This window comes from Anastrepha ludens, chromosome 6, assembly GCF_028408465.1.
Source record: "Anastrepha ludens isolate Willacy chromosome 6, idAnaLude1.1, whole genome shotgun sequence".
NCBI classification, from domain to species: Eukaryota; Metazoa; Arthropoda; class Insecta; order Diptera; family Tephritidae; genus Anastrepha; species Anastrepha ludens.
In genome coordinates, this window is record NC_071502.1 from 34,843,545 (window position 1) to 34,867,179 (window position 23,635).

Consider the following 23,635-nt stretch of genomic DNA (forward strand, 5'->3'; position numbering starts at 1 on the left):
CAGGCTTAGTTGATATATCGTGACTAGTTCGTGTCCTAGCTATGAATTCTATTACTCATGAAACGTGAAATCAATGTATGGCGTCTCTGTAAGCATGGACAACTATGTGGACATTTAGGGAAATTGCACTTTCGTATTAAGATAGAGGCAATAAGGCAGGACCCAAATGAAATTAATAATTTAAAGCAACCAACCGAGAAAAGAACAGAAAAAGGAAGCATAGATATACGGACATATAATTGAAAACAACGTGGATCCAAGAGCAGCCTTCAGAAGAAACAGCTTACTACTAAGATCTCCGCCGGTAAAGAATGCTCTGATTCTAAATGCATCTGGAAGCGGATCAGCTCACACCACGCTCAAAAATCTTACATCTGATAGTACCACAAATGGGTAGCGTGCATACAAACATCAGCGCTCAGAAGAAAGATGCCTCCAGTACCAACCTTAGAGGGCCACAATCAGCGCAGCAAACGCCAAACTAGCAGCAGCAGAACAGCTCGCCACTACCACCTCAGCATACGGCGACACAGTCCGCGCAGAAGCGACTGCCACAAAAGAACGCATCAATCGGTACAATTGAAATGTCTCGTCTACTTGAGTTGATTAATGATCAAAAAAGTGAGAAGGAAGGCGGAAGATGCGATCTTCCGATGCAGACTGGTTATAGGTGCTATACAGCAGGCGTTGCGACGCCGATGAAATACTAGCAACCTAGTCAAAGTTGAAGTATCTAAAATGGCTGAAATGTTAGGTGTAACACTGCCACTACGAAAACAAACGGAACGGGTTAGAACTGTTTAGGCATCGAATGCACCTTTGATTAGATCATTGAATGAGTTTAATCAGATTTTAAGTTCCTTGGCCTTTGACTAATCGCTATCGCAATACATTTTTGAAATAGGTGTGAAAGATGTATGTACATATAATTGTCACAAATACTGTTGGTTCTAAGTAGTTTGTAAGAGACCTGGTATTTCTAACTGGGCAAAACGCCAATCATTGAATGAAATGTCAATAGAAGTATAAATCCAATTGTCTTAAAAGTCTTGTGCCACATCTCCATTTGCGAAGAGCTATCGTGCGGAACAATTATCGTAGCTCTACAAGTTTTTTTACGTAGGGTAGCCGCAGTAGACAAATGCATTGGTGCATGACTACCATTCGCGAGTGCGTAGGTTCGAATCTCCGTGCATGAAACACCAAAATGATAGAAAAAGTTTTTTTCTAATAGCAGTCGCCCCTCGGCAGTCAGCGGCAAACCTTCTGCTATAAAATAGCTCCCTATAAAAAACAATTTGCCGTTCGGAATCGGCACGGATTATTTATTTTTTACATAGACATAACTTTTCATAAAAAAGTCGTATAAAGCACTCCTTGTAGTTCCGAGCAAAAAAAAAAAGTTTATTTTTAAATTTACCTTTTGCTTGTTTAATAAAAATAAAGCTATGAAAGCACCAAAGTGACAGTTCATCGTATGAGATGATTTGCATCCGCAGCATCATTCAGTAGTGTCATTACAAATTAAACCGAATTTCTTTTTTTGATATTTGATTTCCATCTCAAAAGACGTTGTACTCCCGGGCTACCCCCATGTGACTGCGTCTATGTATTCAATTGTCAAGCAGATCAGGTGTGCACCACATCAAGAACGTAAATTTGGAGGTTTTACTTTTATAACTGTAACTTTTTTATTCTGTTCCAATTCTTCGTGACTAATGCGAATTCGGTGTGAAGATATAAAAAATCAATGAATCTGCTATGAAATAGAAACCCGTTAGTAACACAAACTGAATTAAGTGTAAATGAAAGTTTTCTTTGTTCTTCGCTCTTCTCAAGTTTTCTGTTTCTATCTTGAATCCTTTTTTGGCATTGATGTTGACGCCATTCATCTCAATCATATAAACACAATAACTACTACTACTTCCATTTTTTATTATTTTTACAATTCGCCGCCACTTATATAGAAATATTTATTTTTCTTGACCATTGCTTACCATATTTCACCTGAATGCGTGGTACGCCAACTCCCCCCACTGAGATATGCTAAATGGCTATTTAACAAATATGTCAAAAGAGCAGTTTGAAAATTGATTTTGTTTTTTTGCATTTCATTATTTAATTTTACTATAAAAAGCAATTTCTGTTAAGTGGTAGTATCATCTGCTTCTTAAATAAGTTTTATGTTTCCAAAGTGGAAATAGTGGTGACATCAGTACTCAAAATTTGGTAGTATCGATTTTGAATGCACAGACATTCATATCATTAAAAAATGTGACAAAAACCTGCCAGACAGACACTTTATGGGCATTAGTAGGTGTATGATGGGAAAAATAAAGAGTTTATCGCGATACATTGGAGGCACTCCAATTTTTTCTGAATAGTGCTAAAATAATTTTCAATATATAAGAATTTTCCAACAATTTGGTTAAATTTGTATACATATATACTTAAATACTTATACATATGTATGCTCATAATATATATGACACATTTATGCGGTGCTGAATGTTTTAGCAAAGAAAGAATGCCTTTTAAAAAAAGCACACAAAAAGAGTATTTGAGGGAGTTTCACCATAATTTACCACGTTAAACGCATATATACTACACCCTCTATTAAAAAATCACTATATTTTTACAAATTGAATGAACCACTGTAGTTTTTGTCACAAATATGTTTTATTAATCCCCATAATCGCCAACTGCTTCGATATAATAATTTTTCCAAGTTATCAAAGGCCATCAAATAAAGGGGTTTCCAATTAGAGGTGTTATTTTGATATTCAAAGAAATTTGCTATTTCTTAATATAACTGATAGGATGTTTATTTCATTATAAAGAGGAAGGTATGCCGTTTATAGTGGAATATAACATCAGGCAAATGACTACCACGACCACGCTTACAGGACAATATCCTTTTCATAAAATTTTCCATAACCGAATTGCAAAGTGGCTGCCCTATGTCCTCGATAGCCTCACGAATTCCATCTTTGAGGTCTTGAATCGACCCCGAGCTGTTGGCGTAGACCTTCTCTTTCACATGGCCCCAAAGAAAAAAGTCACAAGGCGTTAAATCACAAGTTCTCGGTGGCCAATTGTGATCATCTCTTCGAGAGATAACACGGTCCGGAAACTTTTCCCGCAAAAGATCAATGGCGTGAAGGTATGGGGTTTATAAAAACGAAAGGAAAATAGAGCAAAGCCAATCAAAACTTTTTGGATACGTTGAATTTGAGTTACTTGGTAGGCATAAAATGGCAGAACAAACAAACGATGTATAGAGGAAATTAAGAGTATAAGGACTTGTAAATTCTATACTGTTGCGCCGCGCAAACGCTAATATAGCATAAGATTTCAAAATTATATAATTAATATGACTAGTAAAAATGAACTTTCCGTCAAAAATGACTCCTAATTCTAATATTTCACTGAACGATCGCAGGCAACAATTAGCGATAAAATATGATGTCTTCAAAGGAGCAAAACATTAGGCGAAAGTAAGTGGTAGCATTCCGAAATATTTATTTAAAAGGACACCAAGAAAGAACTTTTCCAAGCTCATTTTGGAACATTTGAGAATCGGATGAGTTTCTTACAAAATAATAGTTTTTAAGGACGTCAGCATAAAGTAAAAACTAGGCATACGAAAAACAGTTTTGCATGTCAATATTTTAAACAAAACAAATAGCAAAAGACCTACCTTGGACACTACCTCCAGATGACACAATAAAATAATATAACTGAAGATTTTCAACAACAACTACACATCTACGATTCAAGAGATAGGACTCCAACCAACGGAGAAATATTAAATATTTTCGGTTTTAGGAAAGCTAAAGCTGTTGAACGTGACCTTAATATAAGCATGGATGTAACCACCCTTTAACATTAATCGATTGTGGGCAATTTGTATCAAACCCGGAAAACTCTATGTTAACCCGAATCCTTCTGCCTCTTTCCTATTTTCAAAAACTTTTATTTCAAATGTCGGTTTTTGATATTAAAAGAGTAAGACAAAGGTGCTAGTATCATTGAAATTGGACTGTAAAATAAAAAACTTTAAAGGAGATCTTAGCACACAGACATTCCTCTCGTTGTAATTTTTCTATACCAGTCGAAGTTTAAGTAAAAAAAAAGTAAAAACAAAATTGGAAGAGCTTGTTAAAGGGTTACTTAACTTATATCCACTTCTTCTTTTCTACTTCCTTTCCATTGACAACACGACTTTGTGGCCACATAAGTTTTGGTTGAGTTTAAAAAAATTAATTTAGTCTTAAGCATGAAACACTGTGCCTTTAAACGTAGTATACCAACGGGCAACGAAATTTTGTTGATTCGATAGGCATGAGGACCTGGAATAGAAATAGTTCAAATTGCGTTGCGCACTTCTGCTATAGAAAATTTTTTTTTAAAGAACCATCGGATGCAGCATAATATTGTGAGTCCCTCTATGTAGGGAAAAACAAAAAGACCAATGCCGCAAATAGGAGAAAAAGCTGGTCAAACACTCAACAAAAGGTGCAAGCGCCAAGTAAAAACGCATGTTTGGATGGCTGAAATAACATATCGGATTGAACAATTTTTCAAAGGCCGTTAAACGCTTTTTTTTTTTTGTTCAAAATAGAGCGCATATGTATGTACATAAGCTGCCTCACAGACTGGCTGGTGACGCACACAGCTCTGAAAGTGATAGTTGGTGCATTTTCGAGCATTGCGTGCTCATTAAGCGTAACTAAGGCAACAATTATACCTTTCTATTATTATTGTACGTACATACATACATACATACATACATACATACATATTGCACTTGTAGTATTATGCAGAAGTATTTAAAAAAATTTAATTTTTGGAAAAATGCCAACAAATTTTTATAATTTTGAAAAGTTCATTTTAACTGCTAATTATAACAAAACCGAAAGAGTCACGTCAATTGGGAAGGCAAGAAAACAAAATATAATATACAATAATTTTTAAGCTAACTAGCAGAGACGGCTGCGGAAAGTATTTATATTATTTTGGAGGGAATACTTTATTCTAGTTTTATTTTACTGCAGTAAATGCCTAAAATGTACTCAATGCTACAAAATTAATTTTCAATTACTACTGCCTTGAAAAAATTGTGTGTATTTGTTTGTTGCTGAATAATGGACTTATTTCGTATTGATGCACTTCAAGTTTAAAAGCAAACCGCCTTTATGGAGCGCAGTGAGTGGGGCACTGAATTTGAACTTTATTAGTATCGGCTAGGCGCCATGTGTTTATAAAAAAATGGCGCAAAGACATCTACATATTCCGCCATTTTCGCCGTATTGCGTAAATAAGGCTAAGCATAGTCTCCTCAGCCGGTTATTTTAATTTATGATAAAAGCTCTTAAAGCTGCAAATAAATGTATAAATAAATCTAAAACAAATCTATAGAATCTAAAATTTCTTAGGTACGTTTACATATTATTAAACACGCTGCTGCTGTGTATGTGTAAGTTTATCGAAATACAATTTATTCATTTTAAAGTTTTATTTTGTATCGATACATCAGAATATTTTATATAATGTTAATTAATAAGCTCTAAAACGTACATTTCGTATAACTTCTAATCGAAAAATATCTAAACTTACGGGTACGTATATGAAAATTAGCGTGCACTATGAATCACAAATTTATTTTTAGAAGAGATATTTATTTTTTATTTTTTAATAAAAATCTTTCAACGCGATTGCCTTAATTGATCTCAATATCCACAATTCAGATTACAAAATTTGGTTTCAGTTTTTGTGGCAAGAAAAATGAAAGAAAACTAAAATATTTGTCGTAAAATGACAAATATACAGATATGTAAAATTAGTTTCTGCACTTTGTAAAGTTACTGGTATGAAAATGTAATATAATAATTCATTATATTGTAGTTAAAGCCTGCACTCTCTGTATGCTCTTCTAAGTATATGAATATAGAAGCAATTGCTCAAACTTGTAAAAGTTTCTTTGTTTTTTGTTTTCAAAACCTATAAAGTTCAAAATAAGCAATAATTTGCATTTGGATGTTTGGAAAAAGTGTAAAAGGAACATTGCCGGAAAGTAAGGAGTATGCATAGATGTTATAAATAAAAAGCAAAACAAAAAAATTAAATATCAAATCTAAAATCATTAGAAAATAATTTGCTAGGGGTCGGCAACCTGTGGCTCGATGCGACTCTTTGGATGTGAAGCTGCGGCTCTTTAATTCCATTGGCAAATATTGTTTATTTTATTAAAACAAAAAAGTCATTTAAAAATCGTTCTGAATTGATTAACAAGGATTAGGCACCGATTCTATCTATCAGCCACTTGTACCCTTCCTCCGTGACACGCATCGTCACTGCCGTCAGTCCGCCGGATGCCTCTGATTGACGCCTTCGTCGGATGGTTTTAATTCGCTTTCTACGCAAGACAATTTGGCGTTTTCACCAGTGATTTAGCTGTGACGTATAGTTTGTTGCTCTTGTTGTTCCCTTGATAAATAATAATTAATAAAAAATAATATAACGTAAGATTACTTCGGAGAGAATGAAAACCCAGTGTGCTTCTAATTAAGTTATTCTTCTAATTAAGAATTTGAAACAAAACCAACGACGATGCTAACAAAAATTAGTTTCTATTGGTGATCTTCCTCGATAACAATTGAAATATGATAAGAGATTTGAATGTTGAATATAAACTTATTTGTGAGCCATGAGGATGCCACAGCTTCTTTGCCAGAACTATTGATGGATTTCGTCTAAAATATATGTAAAAGGTCCAAAATTTCGTAACTATAGCCATGTATAGTGTTATACCTGCTGTACCCTCTTGCCAATTGAAAGTGTGTGGTGTAAATTGCCTGTGAGCTTCGGTTATTTGCTCACCATTGCAGATAGGTGATTATGATCAATGGTTGGGGTTGGCGCAAGAGAGTAAATTAATACTCAGAAAAGAGAAGATTTGCTAATTAGAGCAAATACGAAATATTTATGCATAACGAATTTGCAAATTAAACTAACCTAGGAAGGAGTATTTTTATGTCGAAAAAGCTTCTAATAAAAACCGTATGGCATCTGGAGGCGGCATAAAACCTACTGTCGCGACTAAACTTAATTGGTTTTAAAGTTCCCAACCTGAATAATGTAGCACCAAATCCACGACAAGGCAATATTTTCTTTTTAATCAAATTCTTTGGACGCGCAAGAATATGTAATGTACGTCAACTGAATGATCAACAGTTTGAAATAATAAACAAAAGACTTAAGAAGCGAACTTGCACAAAATATTTAAATTAGCGTAAAAATTAGATGCGTTCTTATGAATTGTTACAAATTTCTCAAGACTATGTACATGCGTTCATATGTATTGTAACAGCAAAAAAAAAATAAAAATTAAAGTTGGAATTTGTTTAGCTCATCGTACTTCAGTCAGCCAGTAGAAACTTATGAGAGCAAATGCTAACGTGGTCCAGTCCCTTTACGTTCATATTACGGTACTCGTATAAACAAACAATGTGTTTGTTTGCAGCTTTCAATGTATACATACGCTTACATATGCACTTATACACTACCTGTTCATACACACACTTACGTATATATGCATATGTATACTAACCTCATACGTTGGTATGTGATCGCATGATCGAATCCGGTACTGGAGTATGCGCAAATAAACAACACACAGTAACATTTTCCGAATGAATGTGCAATATTGTGAGAGTATTCTTCGGTATATGGATGCATATCGATGTGTGAGTGAATAGGCATATTCTTGGAGGTCATTACCGCACAACTTTGCCTCCCAATTCTCCAGCACAGATTCGTTTATGCCACAACATACAGCCCAAAATATTGCTTTTGTTGTTGCAAATGTTTTTATTGTGGCCGGTTTCTCTACAGTCGCGATTGTTTTTAGCAACAAAAACGGGTTTCAAACATAACACAAAAAAGAAAAATAAACAAGAAAAATAAACAAAACCCAAATTGTAAAAAAAAGTCGAAAGAATGTGAACGCTAAAGAACCAGCCAGCTTCTTTGAAATTCCAACGAAATTGAGTTTTTTTCTATTTCATGCTCTTTTCCGTCCGTTTGTTCAAATATGTGCGTACATTTTTATTACTGAGTGTTTTCTTGCGTTGTTATTAGGATTTTTAAGATCTTCACTATTCACTGGAGTTTGCTTAAACTTTTTGTGTTTAATGCTTTTCCTTTATTCATGTTTTGCTTAAGTGAAATCGCATATATTTACTTAGTGAGTTAATCACTAAAATAGTTTACACCTTCCTCTGAGTAGTAACTATTTCAAAATGAATGAAAATCTTTGTTATATTTTTTAGACGCACAGCTTTTAAATACTACGTAAATATTTACTCCGACAACCAAATCGCAATTAGGGCCTTGGGCCCGTTGTTTGTGCGTTCGAAATTAGTCGGCTAATGTCTGACTAATGTCTCTCGACTGCATCCGAAGCGATATTAGGCTCATCTAGGCTCCCCGTCACAGCGGCATAGACGGAAACTTCTGCGTTGATGAGCTTACTAGACCGGGCACCTTGGAGACGGTTTCAAAGCAAAACGTAAGTATTGGGGTTCCCCTGAGAAACTGTGGTCTACTCCTGCAAAGATGGGACCGCGAAAACGCAGCGAGCGCTGGCTTAGTGCGCAAACGTGCAAAGTCTCGAGATCCTTCTGGCCACGTATAGATCGGAGGCACTCGATGCAACTTCTAAAGCCAATAAAGCCACAGCTCTCGAATTTGGCAGGTCTTCTTAGCGGACATTGTCCATTGGGTGTCCATTAGGGCGGGTCGATTTAAAAATTGCTCATTGCTCTGTGAAAATCGAATTCTAGGGATCAAAATAAGAAACTTTGCCGAAGGAACCATACCTCTAAAACGAATTCTGATGTCCCCCTATTTGGGGCGAACGAAAAATCCCACTTTGACCCATTTAGAGTGCTCCAATCGAGTCCAAATGTATGACCGACCCCCACTAACTTTGGGCGGCCGATCCACCCATGTCAGTGGCACACCCCCTGGAACTCCCCAGGGGGGTTCTCATACAATCATTTCAAAATATCACCATTTTTGGCGTTTACATGAGAAAAGAAACTAAAAAGTTCCACCCAAATTGGGGGACATCAGAATTCGTTTTATAGGTATGGTTCCTTCGGCAAAGTTTCTTATTTTGATCCCTAAAATATGATTTTCACAGAGCAATGGGCGATTTTTTTGCCTCCCCACAAATCGAACCGGGCCTAGTGTCCTTGCAATAAGACTTGGAATTACTTCAAGTCCATTCTGCAGAAGCTGTCTGGAGGATGAGGTGAAATCATCTCAGCACCTTCTTATCAGCTGTCATGCTCTCGTCGGGCAAAGATTGAAACATCTGAGCTCTTATTTGCCACACCTGCGGATATTGCTGGTTTAAATATCACACACCTGGTAAATTTCATCAGTAGCTTCAAGCGGTTAAACAAACGTAATTAGTCACTGCCGGTACTCATCCTCTAACCAAGCCCTTTCTTCTTTTTTCCATCTGTTTGGGTCTTTCCCTGTTGTATGGTGTCACAACGGACGAATTTTGACTATTTGCCCAAGTAAGTTCAGTACAAAATTAAATTCCTCATCTTCTTTGTTTACTATCTAGTAAGGCGAGTGTCAAAAGTGAACGTTCAACGTTTTTGAGTAAGAAAAATTAATATTTTTATTTAATAAGTTTTTAGTTGATCGGGTTGCAGTAATTCTACAATAGAAGTAAAAAGAAACGAAATTGAATTGGCGAGGGGAAATCATAGCAAAACTGTGGAAAAAAGGCTGAAACTATCGATAAATAGGAAGAACAACAGGCAGGGCATGGACTTCGGTTCGGATAATAATTCAAGACTATAAAAATACCGCAATTATAACTCCACTTTTCTAAGCGTGTGACCTATGCATCGCCACTTTTGGCGTTTGATTTGCCATAGGATGGGTTCCTCATTCATTTTCAAAAACGCGTCGTTTCTAATGGTGTTCGATCAGAATATTCTACAGATGGTACGGAATTTATTGACGAAAGATTGTAGCCACGGTGTGATGGTTTAGACACCAGCCGTGTTTCACTTCAAGAGTATTGACTTCTCAAATGAGCTGAGTATTCGTCTGCCGTGATAGTGCAGCAGATTTAGCAGAAACTTTCAACAAATTCCTCCGTGCATCCGCCAACCATTCTATCTCTTGATTTATTGGGGTTGGCTCTCAAACCCTTCGTCTTGGCGATGTTGACCTCCCGTCTGACAGTGCATGCCAGTGTGATTCGTCTGTCCGCCTTCGCTTGCATGCCAGTGAGTTTGTGAGAGAAGGGGTAGATGTCATCAGCGAAGCCCAGGTCCTCAATATGTTTCAATTGGCCCATGACGTCGTCTAGAACGATGGCGAAGGGAAGGGGCTACAGGGAACAACAACCTTGCCTTACGTCTGCGTTGGTGATATTGGCATTGAAGAACTGCCAGTTCGGAGTTCTCATAAAGGGTGGACTGTTTGATTGGTTTAAAATAACTTGACAACTTTTAAAATTGGTTGGTGAAACCGGGTATTTCAATTCTAATAGTGAAATAACTTACAAAAACGTAAAACTGAGTTTTACCTCTTTGTAATAAGGAATGTTTAGTATACGTATGTAAATTTTTTTACAATTTGTGTTATGTTTTTAAGTTATAACATTTTCACTGATAGCCAAGCGGCGATAAAATCCCTCACGAAACAGTCGACAACCTCCAAGGTAGCTATGAAATGTCGCACATATCTGAACGAGATGGCTGAGTCGTTTCACCTGAAGGTAACATGGGTTCCTGGCCATTGGGACATTGAGGGTAATTGTAGAGCCGATGAACTAGTGAGACTCGGCACCAAATTGACCGATGAGTACATATGTAGACAATGAGATAGGGACACCATTACAAACATGTAAACTACTTATCCTTGAAGAAATTGTAAGGAAAGTAATCGAAAGATGGCGAAATGAAGCCACCTGCAAAATCGTCCGTCAACTGTGGCCGACTCTAAATGCTAAGCGCACAGAATCTCTGCTAAGCCAAACTAAACACAGTCTAAGCAGACTGATCTCAGTCATAACGGGCACTGCCTAATAGGTAGACACGTCCAAAGGATGGGTGTGCAAACACATGACTTCTGTAGAAGTTGTCTAGATGAGGACGAGGAAGAGACAGTCTCGCACCTACTGTGCCACTGTCCTGCTCTATCCAGACGCGGGTTTACTATTCTGGGTAAACAATTTTTTAATGAGTTAAAAGGTCTCAGTTCTGCAGAAATCAGAGATATTCTAAAATTTTTAAAAAGCGTACACTGGTTTTAGGAGAGATAGGGACAAGCTCCCTACAAGGCATCACAATGGGCTATGAGCCAGAGTGTGTCCCACAGGACAACCGTTTCAACCTAACCTAACTTAACCTATAATTAGGGTGCTCAAACTCCCTCTTAATATATATCACTCTATTATTTTCCATATTATTGTTTCTACAAAATTTCATTCATATTTAATTTGAGCTAAATTTGCTAATATTTCTGATAAATTACAGGTTTTACAAATATTATACTAAATGTCAAAAGCAGTATTATTAAAGAAAAACATTTTTTCAATACAAAAATATTAATTAATGAGACAACCGATGCTTATAGGTGCCTCGTAGTGAATGATATTTCAGTCGACTTAGCAGTGATAAAAGAGCCTTTTCTGGTCAACACAGCCTTGCAAAAAAACATTAACAGTGCTGGGTACAAGTTTTACCAAAGACTGCCTATTATTGCTAGTGACAGACGCCGCACCTTATATGCTGAAAGCTGGGAAAGCAATTAAAGTGTTTTATCGAAAATGAGTACATGCAACTTGCCCTGCTCCTGAACTCTACAGAGTTTGTGAAATAATTCGTGAATTATAACTGAAGGTTGATCAATTGATCGCAAATATTTAGAAAGTGTTTCTTATGGCTCCAGCATGCACTACTATGTATTTTTAAAGAGTGTGGACTTTATATGTAAGTCGCTTTGATCAGAGCCAAATATTTAGAAAATATTCGTTCAATCGGTAATTAATGGAATAGAGCGATTCATGCAAGCGAGTTATGACTGTTGGGTTAATTCTATTAAAAAATTGGAGCCAGCAAATTTGTGGCTAAAAACCAAAATTAACTTATTTTGAATGTAAAGACAGTCAATGACCGCGTTCCGGTTACGGAAGCCAAAACAACATTGAAACCAATTTTATCAAAAAGCAAGGACTTCCGTGTGATAAAAGATATTTCAGCTCAAATGTCGGCTGAACACATATCTACATATACCCCAGCCGAACTAATGACTTTTAAATATGAAATTAAAAATTTTATGTTTTTATACAATGTAATTGTTCGTAACCAAAGTTGGAATTGAAGTAAAAGTTGCGAAAACCTGCTCTTAAGTGGCTTTTTTTAATAGGAAGTTTTATGATTTTTAATGGAATTTTTTAATTTTTAGTTGCCAGTTTGATTACACTTAGCGCCACTTTTCAGTGCCAAAAAAGGATTTTTTTGTTGGCTTGCCGATTACTATACTTATAGTTGTATAAAAAAAGGTGGCGTAAAAATAATCACCCAATCTTGCTTGCGAATAAATTTTTTACTAAATAAAAATATGGTTTTGTGTGATGGAAATCTTTATTTGGTTTTGAAAATCGCGCCAGTCATTTCTTTCTCGTGCCAACCGACGCCTTACCCACTTCCCAACTCAGAAGAGGCTTTCCTCTCCCTCTGCTACCACCAGCTGGTACCGCTTCGAATAGAGCCGGAGCGTTTGTATCCATTTGAATTCAGTCAACGAGGCCGTCGGATCTTTATTCGCTAGGATACTTATCGTAGCCAAGCCTAAAAATCTTCTCCAAAATCTTTCTCTCAAACAAACATCGGATATTGTCATTGTCCACGCTTCTGCGCCAAACGTCAGGACGGGCAAGATGAGAGCCTTATAGAGTGATAGGTTTGTTCATCGAAAGAGGACTTTACTACTCAATTGCCTACTTAGTACAAGCACTTTTTGTCAAGAAAGGTTCTCCGATTGGAGGCAACCGCTGATAAAAAAAAATAACTTTTTCTGTTTTTTTCTTTCTACCGAATGATAGTCGCATCCAATCTCACTTTGCTATGGCAGCTGCAGTTTAGTGTGAAAATATTAACACTTGGAAAAGTAGGACTTGTCAAGAGCGCATACCCAAAAAGCCATATAGATACATACACATACACAGGTATACACTTACATGTATGTACTAATTAGTAGTGACACATAGCAATGATGTTTTGATGTTTTGCATTCCTTCGGACATATTCTTAGCGCAAAATCCTCAATTTCTACTAACAAACGTAAATACATACAATACACACGAAATTAACGCTTTAGTCTTTGGTGCTGAGACAGCTAACCTAAATCTCAGTAAAAAGATACACAAACGCATGCAAATGTTTAAACTACTGACAAGTTGAAAGTGGCAATAGATATTTATGACGTGAATGTGTTTGAAATGAGAAACGAGTGAAAAGCGAGTTTAGAGTTTGGCACCGTCTCAACTCAGCGTCATTTTTGCTGCAAGAGCTTTATTCACAAATAAGAGGTTAATGAAAGCGCCGAACGAAAGTTATTGATATTGGCAAAAACAACCCGTTCGTGTATGAAACTCACGATAGTAAATTTGCATATTAAATGTAAGTACATTCTTATACTTAGTGTATCAAAAAATATAAATAAATTGTGCTTTGCATGAAAATTACCCGGTAAGGCAATAAGCTGGCTGACATTTTGGAGCTTCCCGGACTGGTGGACTACGCACTCCCGCCTACATTTGCTATTACAATGTTCACGACTCTCCTACCATCAAGGGAGGAATGAAATGCCGCACATCTCTTAACGAGATGGCTGAGTCATTTCACCTAAAGGTAAGACTATACACCAAAATGACCGATGAGCACATATGCAATGACATAGCCATGCCCTTACAAGCATGTAATCTACATATCCTTGAGGAAAACGTAAGAACAGCGATAGCGTAATAAAACCACCTGCGGAATAGCCCGATAATTGCGGCCGACCCTCAATGCTTAGCACACAGAATCTCTGCTAAGCCAAAACAAGCACAGTCTTAGCACATTGATTTCAGACATAACGACAGTCACACGCCCAGAGGATGGGTGTACAAACACACGACTTCTGCAGAAGCTTTCTATATGAGGAAGAGGAAGAGACGATCTCGCACCTGTGCGGTTCTCCTGCTCTGCCCAGACGTAGATTTACATTTTTTTAATGAATTTGAAGACCTCCGTACTGCGGAAATACGGATATTCTAAAAATTTTGAAATATACCCTAAGGTTTTAGGAGAGATAAGGACAACTTCCTTGCGCGGCATTACAACGGGCTATGACCCTGAGTGGTCAAGCGCTCCAACCCAACCTAACATAAGTAGCGCTGGAGTGCATTGGTGGAAATTGTATTTATGGTCCGATTTGACACATATTCAGAGTGTATACCACTCAAGAAAGAAAGATTGCACCCATCAGAGAGTGCGTGGCGTCACACTGGTCTAGTTGTGTAATGTTGCCAACCTTTTGTACTGCGCAATAAATTTAGTACCTTTTTAAACCGAAAATGTGAAAATTTGTGAGTTTTTCTTTTAATTTGAAGCTATTAAAATTGTTAGTTAAAAAAATTTGTAAATAAAAAAGACTAAAAAAACCACACTGAGAAGAATTTAGTGCTATAGAAAACTTGTTGATTCCTATAAAATTTGATGTTTTGAAAGCGTAAGTCTTGCTCTTTGCTCATTTTGAGGTTATGCTAGAATATTGGATCTGCTTCTCTCAACTCTTCTTAACATTTAAAACCGTTTTATAAATTTAAAAAAGTCTTTGAATTTGCTAAAGACGAATTAGAGCTGTAGAGGTGTATCCATAGTAAAAATAAAATAATACTGTTTTCATCCCTTTTTTAAAGAGATTATCTTAACATAATTTTTTAATACAAGGACAGATTTTTAGAACTCTCTTTTATTTTCCATACAGTCTATTGTACATAGCCATAACATATTTCTTAAAAAAAAACGCACATTAGAAAAAAAGTCTTTTAAGTGATTCAACAAAAATTTAATACTTTATTTTCTTTAAATGGGCATTTTATTGCTTTTTTATATCCAAAACTAGGCAAAACCGCATTTGCGAGAGAGAGATTTGAGTGCTCGAAGGAGAAGAAAAATAGCGAACTTGAAAAAAAGTTTTTACTTTTTCCCCCGGGCCCGGAGTTTTCAGAGGCGCCCGGACTCGAGATTATACGTATTTATATGAATTAGACATAATTGGAAAGGGCCCGCATTTGCAATTTTTCCCCGGGGCCCGGATATGCTCTCTACGGCCCTGCTTTAAGTTATATGGTTATTGTTGTAGAATGTCCTACACTTTCGAGCAAGGCGAATGTACGAAACGATACACCAAAAAGGAAGGTGAAGAAGGGGAAGATCTCATTCTCGTAGGAAGGACCAAGTGCTGCAGAACCTGCCAGCGCTCGGGATTTCTAACTGGTAGCAGCGAGCGCAAGACAGAAAAAGCTGGTGTGCTTTTTTGGATTCGGCCAAAATCCACATACGATTGTAGCGCCACCTTCAAAAGATCTTCACTCGAAAAATACTGCGCTGATTTTAAACTTTTTTACACCGTTCGGAAGCCCATGTGTTGTAGATGGCCTCTGTGAGACATTTATTTACACGAGGTGTTGCCACCTGTTTGAACTTAAAACAGTGATTTATAATTATAATAGCACGTGTGCCGAGGCAAATATTATTAAGAAAAATCTACACTGAAACCAATTTTTTTTGATGTTGCCACCTTAACTTTATTACAAAAATAGCAAAAATTTCCACTTAAATAGGGATATGTAGGCATTAAATGAAAGGTGTTTAAACAAGCTTTAGTAAAAAAATATATTTTATTTGGTGTTGCCATATTATTTTTATTGTACGAGTATTATAGTAACGCATTTTATTTGAATACAAAAGTATGGATACCGGATGAAAGGTATTTAAAAAGCTTTAATAATAAAATCTTATTTGCTTTTTTTTTCAAAATTCAGAAATTTATTACAGAAATCTTTTAATAGGTTAAATTCAGTTAGAATTTTCAAAAAATTGATTTTTTTCATTTTATTTTCTGAATGTACATATATTTAAGAATACACACAGAAAATTTAATATCGTTCCGGTGAATATTTTCGAAATTACACGCAAATTTGAAAAGGAAAATTTGACAAGGCCATGCTTTAAACGCGTTTTTCTCAAAATGGTGTTTTCAAAGTAGTTGACCAACATTACTCGAAAACGGCTAAGCCGATTAAAAAAAATAAAATAAATAATTGGCGCGTACACTTCTGTTAGGTGTTTGGCCGAGCTCCTCCTCCTATTTGTGGTGTGCGTCTTGATGTTGTTCCACAAATGAAGGGACCTACAATTTCACGCCGACTCCGAACGGCAGATATGTTTATGAGGAGCTTTTTTATGGCAGAAATACACTCGGAGGTTTGCCATTGCCTGCCGAGAGGCGACCGCTATTAGAAAAATGTTTTTATTAATTTTGCTTTCACCGAGATTCGAACCAACGACCTCTCTGTGAATTCCGAATGGTAATCACGCACCAACCCATTCGGCTACGGCGGCCGTCCACCGAGCCGATTAGTTTCAAATTTAAACACGAGATTCTTAAATATATTTTTTATCGAAGATTTTTTTCACGGACAAGTATTTTTTTATAAACAATTTAAAGCCGAAATTTTGGTCAAAAATCGATTTTATTTTGAGAAACCGCCATTTCGTCAAACAAGTTTATTTTGCTTATTCCTTCGATTAATTACTAGCTTTAACATTATTTTACAAAATCTGTCTAGTTTTTCAATTTAAGTGGATGTAGTTCAGAGATATAGTGGTCACCGCAAAACGTCTTGCTTGAGAGGAGCTCCCGGAGATCAGCTGTAGCTCCAAAGAGGTACAAATTCTTGAATAACCCCTTTATTCCAAAAACACTTATTTATGTGTATATGTCAATGAGAAGATAAATATTACTTTAACACAATAATATTTTTAGACGGCTTCACCATAAAATTTTAAAGAAAAGGTGTATTAATTAAAACAATAAGAATTTAATAAAAAGTTAGGAAAAAGCATAAAAAATATGCGTTCAAAAGAAAAAATTAATTAAAATTATTTGTGTATGGTGTTACCATCTCATTAGTAGATGGTTCATGCCCCAATGGGGTTCGAGTCCGGGCCCTACCGATTGGTAGTCTCCTTCAAAGGTCTCTTTCGAAATATTACGTTTATGCCAACGAATTCAATTGAATTCTCGGCTGGAATTCCCTTTTATGTCTGCTTCTATCGGCATAAAATGGGTGCTTGGAATTGTAAATTTAATGTTTGGGAAGAGAAAAAGTTTTGCCGTAACTATATTAAGTAAATACGATGGTTGTTTGAAGCTACTTGTAGAGCTCTTGGCCAAAAATGAGTTCATAAGATAGTCTTATGAGTCTGTGCATTATCGTGGGGCGAAACCGATAACTTTAATAACACAAATCTGACATTCGCTTTAAAGAAAGTTTTAAGTCATCAATAGGCGGCACTTTTTTGACATAATGTATGAATTTATGTGTCTATGTATGTAAATACATGAAAAGGTAAAGCGACCAAATAAAATATTTATGCCGTAACTTCGTACAAATTTAAGCAAAGTAAATGACATTACCTGTAGTGATAAATAGAAACTTCACGAGAAAAATTAAACTAACTTTAATAAAGACTAACTTTAGAAAAGACGCAAACTTCACACGGTTAAACTTCTGGCAAAGGCCGGCGTCGTTAATTAAAATCCGATTACACTATGCGAGTACACATATTATATGTACATATGTATGTATATAAATATTACCTCTAACTGAATGTACCCTTTATTGCGGCAATGAATTCATACTTGCAAGCGGGTATATGTGCACTAAAGCATAATTGTGATAATAATATAAATTCACATACACACACATACATATGCACATAATTAAAAAGTACGTTTAATGAAGTAACATATTTTCTTATTTGTTTTGTTTTTTCTGCTGACCCTTAAAGCAAAACAACTTTTTTCTCCGCAAATCAAATATTCTTGAGGAGTGTTAAAGCGGACAATGATTCTTATTAAAAACGCTCATATTCCTGTTCCATTTCTAGACTTATGAGCCGTTATTAATAAAGTCTTAGTAAACATACTGCCGAATGACTTTGCTGAAGTGTAGAAATTGTTCGTATGCACATTTTTAATAGTTGTAATCGCCTGTTGATGGGATGCCTGGAGGATGGTTCTGTGTGTAGAAGCCCGCGCAAGTGGGGAAAGTCACTGATTGCCATTCACTTGGGAGTGGCCAGGACGATTCTTCTGCATACGGTCCAAGCAGCTCACAACTCCCGGTATCTTCGGGAACTTCGGTATCTACGGTATCTGGGTAGCACCCGAACATCCATTTGAGAGCAAGCTAATGTGAGAAGACAAAGCATCCCGGGATATCTGGTTGTGCGCTGGGTTCGGGACCCGCCACGTAAAAATCCTTCCCCAATGAAAATGTCAACAAAGTCCCGGATGAAAACTGCTTATTCTTATGACCACCGCAGCAAACAAATTGAGGACTCGGTCAAAATCACGTAACCGGTTATCGCGCTAATCAAGAAGAAGAGGAATCGTCTGTCGAAAGCTGCACTATTCTAATTTTTCAGTAATACCCTAAAAGCGCTTTTCTATTTGAGATACAAGATCTACACCAAAGTCCTTGAAGCTGGAAATATAATATATGGTTCTACTCCATCTCATTTAAGCAAACATACATCGAGTATGTCCAGGTCGGATTTCCCCGAAGTTTAACATATTTTTGCTTATTTCATTATATGTGGCCGTAGCCGAATGGGTTGGTGTATGACTATCATTCGGGAGTGCGTAGATTTGTATCTCCGTGAATGAATATCAAATAATAGAAACAGTTTTTTCTATAGCAGTCGCCCCTCGGCAGGCAATGGCAAACTTACGAGTATATTTCTGTCATGAAAAACCTGCTCATAAACACCATTTGCCATTCAGAACCGGCATAAAACTATAGCTCCCTTCATTTGTGAAACAACATCAGGACGCACAGCACAACTAAGACGAAGAGCTCGACCAAACACCTTAAAAAAGTGTACCGGCCAATTATTTATTAATTTATATTTTTTTTTTAATTTAATGAATCGCTTGACTTTCTTTTAAATTATTGACTTCTGTTATTATTATTAATTGTTGCTGTCGCGCCGATTAGAGGCGCATGGTGCCGAATCAAAAGATTGCCAATGTTGTCGATTATTCGCTTTTGCCTTGGCCCGGGAACACGTTGGGTTTTAGTCAACTCCTAAAAACTCGTCAAAAAATCTACGTTGCCATGCTCTTTTAGGACGTCCTCTGCGGTGATGTTCTTGTGGGTTCGAGTCTAGAGCCGGTTTGCTTATTTCGTTAGCTGAGTTGCGGATGGTGCGTCCAATCCATTTCCATTTACGTCCCCGCATTTCAATACCATTGGGCGTTTTCCCGCTTCTTGCACGGAGTTGTTCGTTGGAAATCCAATTTTCAGGCCACTATAGGCAGAGGATTGTTCTGAGACAACAGTTAACAAATGATTGTAAGTTTTGTGTGGTAGCTGCTGATACGAGTACAAGTCAAGTTTCACAACCGTAGAAAAGAACTGATTTTAAATTCGATAAAAAATCCTTACTTTTGTGCGTTCGGTCAGTTGCTTCTGGTACCATATCTTTTTTGAATACTACGTACATACTATATAAAGGGTGATTAGATTGGAGGAACTTCTTCCAATAGGGTTTTTTTTGCAGATAACGCGGGACTACTGTCAAACTAAATACATACTTTTTTTCAGTATTCATTAACATATCATCAGGGAAAGCACGTTTACAAATCCTACGATTTTATTACGAAAATCGACGCTCTGTGAAAAGTGACTATCGCGCGCTCAGGCCAACTTATGGTGCTCAGCGAAGAGGCCCCTTTTTGGCTTAATGACTACGTCAATAAGCATAATTGCCATATTTAGGCTGAAGAACAACCCAAAGTCATTCAAGAACAGCCATTACATCCATTGAAAATAACTGTTTGGAGTGGCCTATGGGCTGAAGGAATCATCGGCAGTAAAATCATGTAACAGTGAATGGCGAACGCTATCGCGCTATTATAAATGACTTTTTGATACTGGAAATCAAAGCCCGCGATCCCGCCAACATTCGGTTCCAATAAGACGTCGCTACTTCCCATACAGACACACAGCTCGTGAAACAATGGATTTACTGCGTCGTCGATTCGGTGAGCAATTTATCTCTCGTCTCGGACCGTTGGATTGGCCACTTTAATATGGAGGTATGTAAAGTCTAAATGCTTTATAGATAAACCAGCTTCGATTGAAAGAGCGCGCTGCCAATTATCTTTTTTTTTGGCTACTCCATTTTTTTTCCTTGTTCACTCCTCTCGGGGGCATAGAGCCTCGACAAGACTTGCGTTGGTTTCGTTAATCTATTTGATTTCTGATAGGGTAGGTGATTAGCCAGCCGCTATCAGTCCTAAGTAGTGGGAATGGCCACCTGTCGTTGCTTAGAAACAACGCCTTCTTACTACCCCATATAAAGACTAAAATTTCTAATGTGCTATCATGGCTGCAGTTAATATATGTATCCCGCCCCTACGATTTTTTCTCATATACACACCTGAAAATCTACCTATGTAGACATTCTGACCGACAAACTGTAAACAATTAAGTATTTTGCTATTTGTCGATGTCTATAAATTCATTTATCTATTACAACTAATAATGTTCAACTTGTTTTGTATTTTTTTAGGAGTTTTTCTTATACACCAGTGGTTTTGACTGGTTTTGGTAGAAATAAGTATATTTAAATAGCTGGTAAATATAGTGTTAATAGTAGTTACGGCAAGTAGAATAAGGGCCTTCAGATTGTACTTCGTATGAGCCCAGGACTGCTATATGGTTCAGAGTCAATTCGATATACACCCAACTCTTTTTTCACATGGTCGTTTTTACACGATTTTGAAATAATTATAATAAATTATTCTCGACCCCGCTAGGTTATTACAAATGACTTTCGGAAAAACAAGTCCGAACTTTTGTTAATTTGTAATATTTTAGAAAAAATTTAAAAAGACTTTGGGATTTACGCGATGGTGATACGATTTCCACGAACTGGGCACTTATCTTATCTTAATATCTGCTGCCAAGAAATTGTGAATACTGGAACAAGTATCAAAGCCTACATTTTCTGTTGAAAACATTACTTTAAAATATCTATAAGTAAAACATTCGAAAGCTACGTAATAGGAAACGGTTTTTATTTAAAAAAATATATAAAAAATTGTATTTATATAATTTTCGCAGCATAGGTTTTTTGAAGCTAAACAAAGAGTATCCCGCGAAAAGAAATACATTCGATATTTACATATAATATGTACAAGTAGGCGCAAAATTAATCACCTTATCGGAAGATTTATAATTTTTGCAATAGCGTTGTTTGTCAATCATATTTGACACTGGTGAATTTAACAGCAGCAGTAGACAAACAGGCAAGGCTGGAGCCCGTGCAGTTCAAAATAAAGATTTCCAACACTCAAAATCATTTTTTTTTTCTATTTAGTAAAAATTTATTCAAAAACCAAATTGGATAATTTATTTTGCGCCACCTTGTACAATAAATATTTTAAAATAGGAAGTTTGTACTTACCTCTCTTTAATTAGTCACAATTAGGAAGGCCGCTTTGTGAAAAACTGTAGATGAAATCGGCAGCAGAGCTGAGTGATTGTCAACAATAAACTGTACACTTAATTTCAGCAATGAAAAAAATCAACAACTTCAAGTGCAATAACCACTGAAACATTAACCGATACCATACAAATTCGAAATAATAACAAGTGCAAATTCGCAGTGATCTTTCACTTTTTTACGCCGACTCCTCAGCCTAATGTATGGATACGTACGTAAATACGTATTTGTGTATGCACAACCACACAAACGCGTATGTGAGTGAATGAGTTCGGGAGTCAATGCGGTTATGAGTTCGTATGTTGAATTCAGCTCTTTAGGGTGGTATCTCGCGTTATCTTTTGGCCCCACCGGTGAGAGTAGCGGCAGCATCAATGCCAGCCAACAATTTCGTGGCAACTCAACTTTAACCGTTCAGCATTTGTTGCTGCTTATAATTTACTCGGCTCTTTATTTTATCTACATACATCCATACATATATATGTGTGTATGTACGTATGTATGTACGTATGTATGTATTTCATGCATACCAGTCACTATCCCAACATTAATAATTCACAGAAGAAGAGCAACTCCTAAAATCGTATTGGGGTTTCGTGATTACTTTTTCTTTACTTTTATTTTAACACATATGTATATATGTATGTATGCATGTACGATCTTTTATTCAGAAGTTAACTCGTCTTGCACATACTCGCATTCGTAGACGCAATGGCATACGCATGCGCGAATTTATGTATATAAATATGCTACGCTTTCCACTTTTGATACACAAATATGTATATTAAAAACAAAAAGAAAAAACGAAGCTACATGACTATTTACGTGTTTGTACATACATATGTATGTATGTATGTATGCGTTTTCAGGCCTCTTTCTACAAAAAACAAAACAGCTTTAAAGTGATGATGACTTCGCTAATCAAGAGAAATTACAACAAACCTCTGTATACACATATAAAGGGTGTTTTTAAGAGCTTGGGAACTTTAAATGATAATATAAAAGATAAATATTGTTTTTTTTTATTGAGATCTGGTAGGCAACTAATTTTACGAGTTACATGGCCCATTCGATCAGTCGAATTTTTGACTACTTTTTCCAATAAATCGGAATAATAAATCTAAATGAGCCTAGACAACAAAAATGCGATGCAAGAAATGGTCATTTGGCTTCAATTCTTGTATTTGGCTTCGAGCTGGCGTGTGAGCCAAGATCCTCCCGATTTGCCTGTCTTGCTTAGAGGAGGCGGATGGCAGTGAGCATTTTCAGTGTGAGTGTCCTGCATTTGCTAAAGCAAGGCTGCGAATTTTAGGTCCCGATGTTATGAGAACGAGTAAAATTCGTTTCCTCAAACTGGAGGATATTTTCAGATTTATCAAAGAATCTGGACAGTTCTCAGGGGTCTAACTATCACTATTTCTCTATTCTATCCTATCTTTTTCCATTCGTTACTTCCCTCTTTACCTCCTTGACTATACATCCTTTCACTTTCCAAAGCTTTAAATATAATGGGCTTTTTAGCCTGAGTGTTTTAGGAGTTACCAAATCTCTCGGTGCTTCTTGGCTCGACCTTTCAAATCTCAATTTTCATTTCAAGCCAAGATACTTTTGCATTAAATTTTCCATGCAGTCGCAGGACAAAAGCCAACATTGACAACGAAAAAGAATCGACATTTCGGCATCTGCTTCAATTCTTCGTTCTATGAACCTCGCGAACAGATTTTTTTTTCAAAGTTTTTGTTCTG

General features: G+C 36.5%; 1 protein-coding gene across 10 annotated transcripts in view; it reads right to left on the reverse strand.

The window, feature by feature from the left end:
• The window catches only part of LOC128866970 (hillarin), a 58,046-nt gene that overhangs the window by 28,640 nt on the left and 5,771 nt on the right, over positions 1-23,635 (reverse strand). For 4 of the 10 annotated variants that reach the window (XM_054108043.1, XM_054108046.1, XM_054108045.1 and 1 more), the window contains exon 2: positions 21,852-22,465. The gene's annotated coding sequence lies outside the window, so the exon portion shown is untranslated. The remainder of the gene's footprint in view (positions 1-21,851; positions 22,466-23,635) is intronic. The other 6 variants (XM_054108051.1, XM_054108050.1, XM_054108052.1 and 3 more) reach the window with 5 other exon arrangements.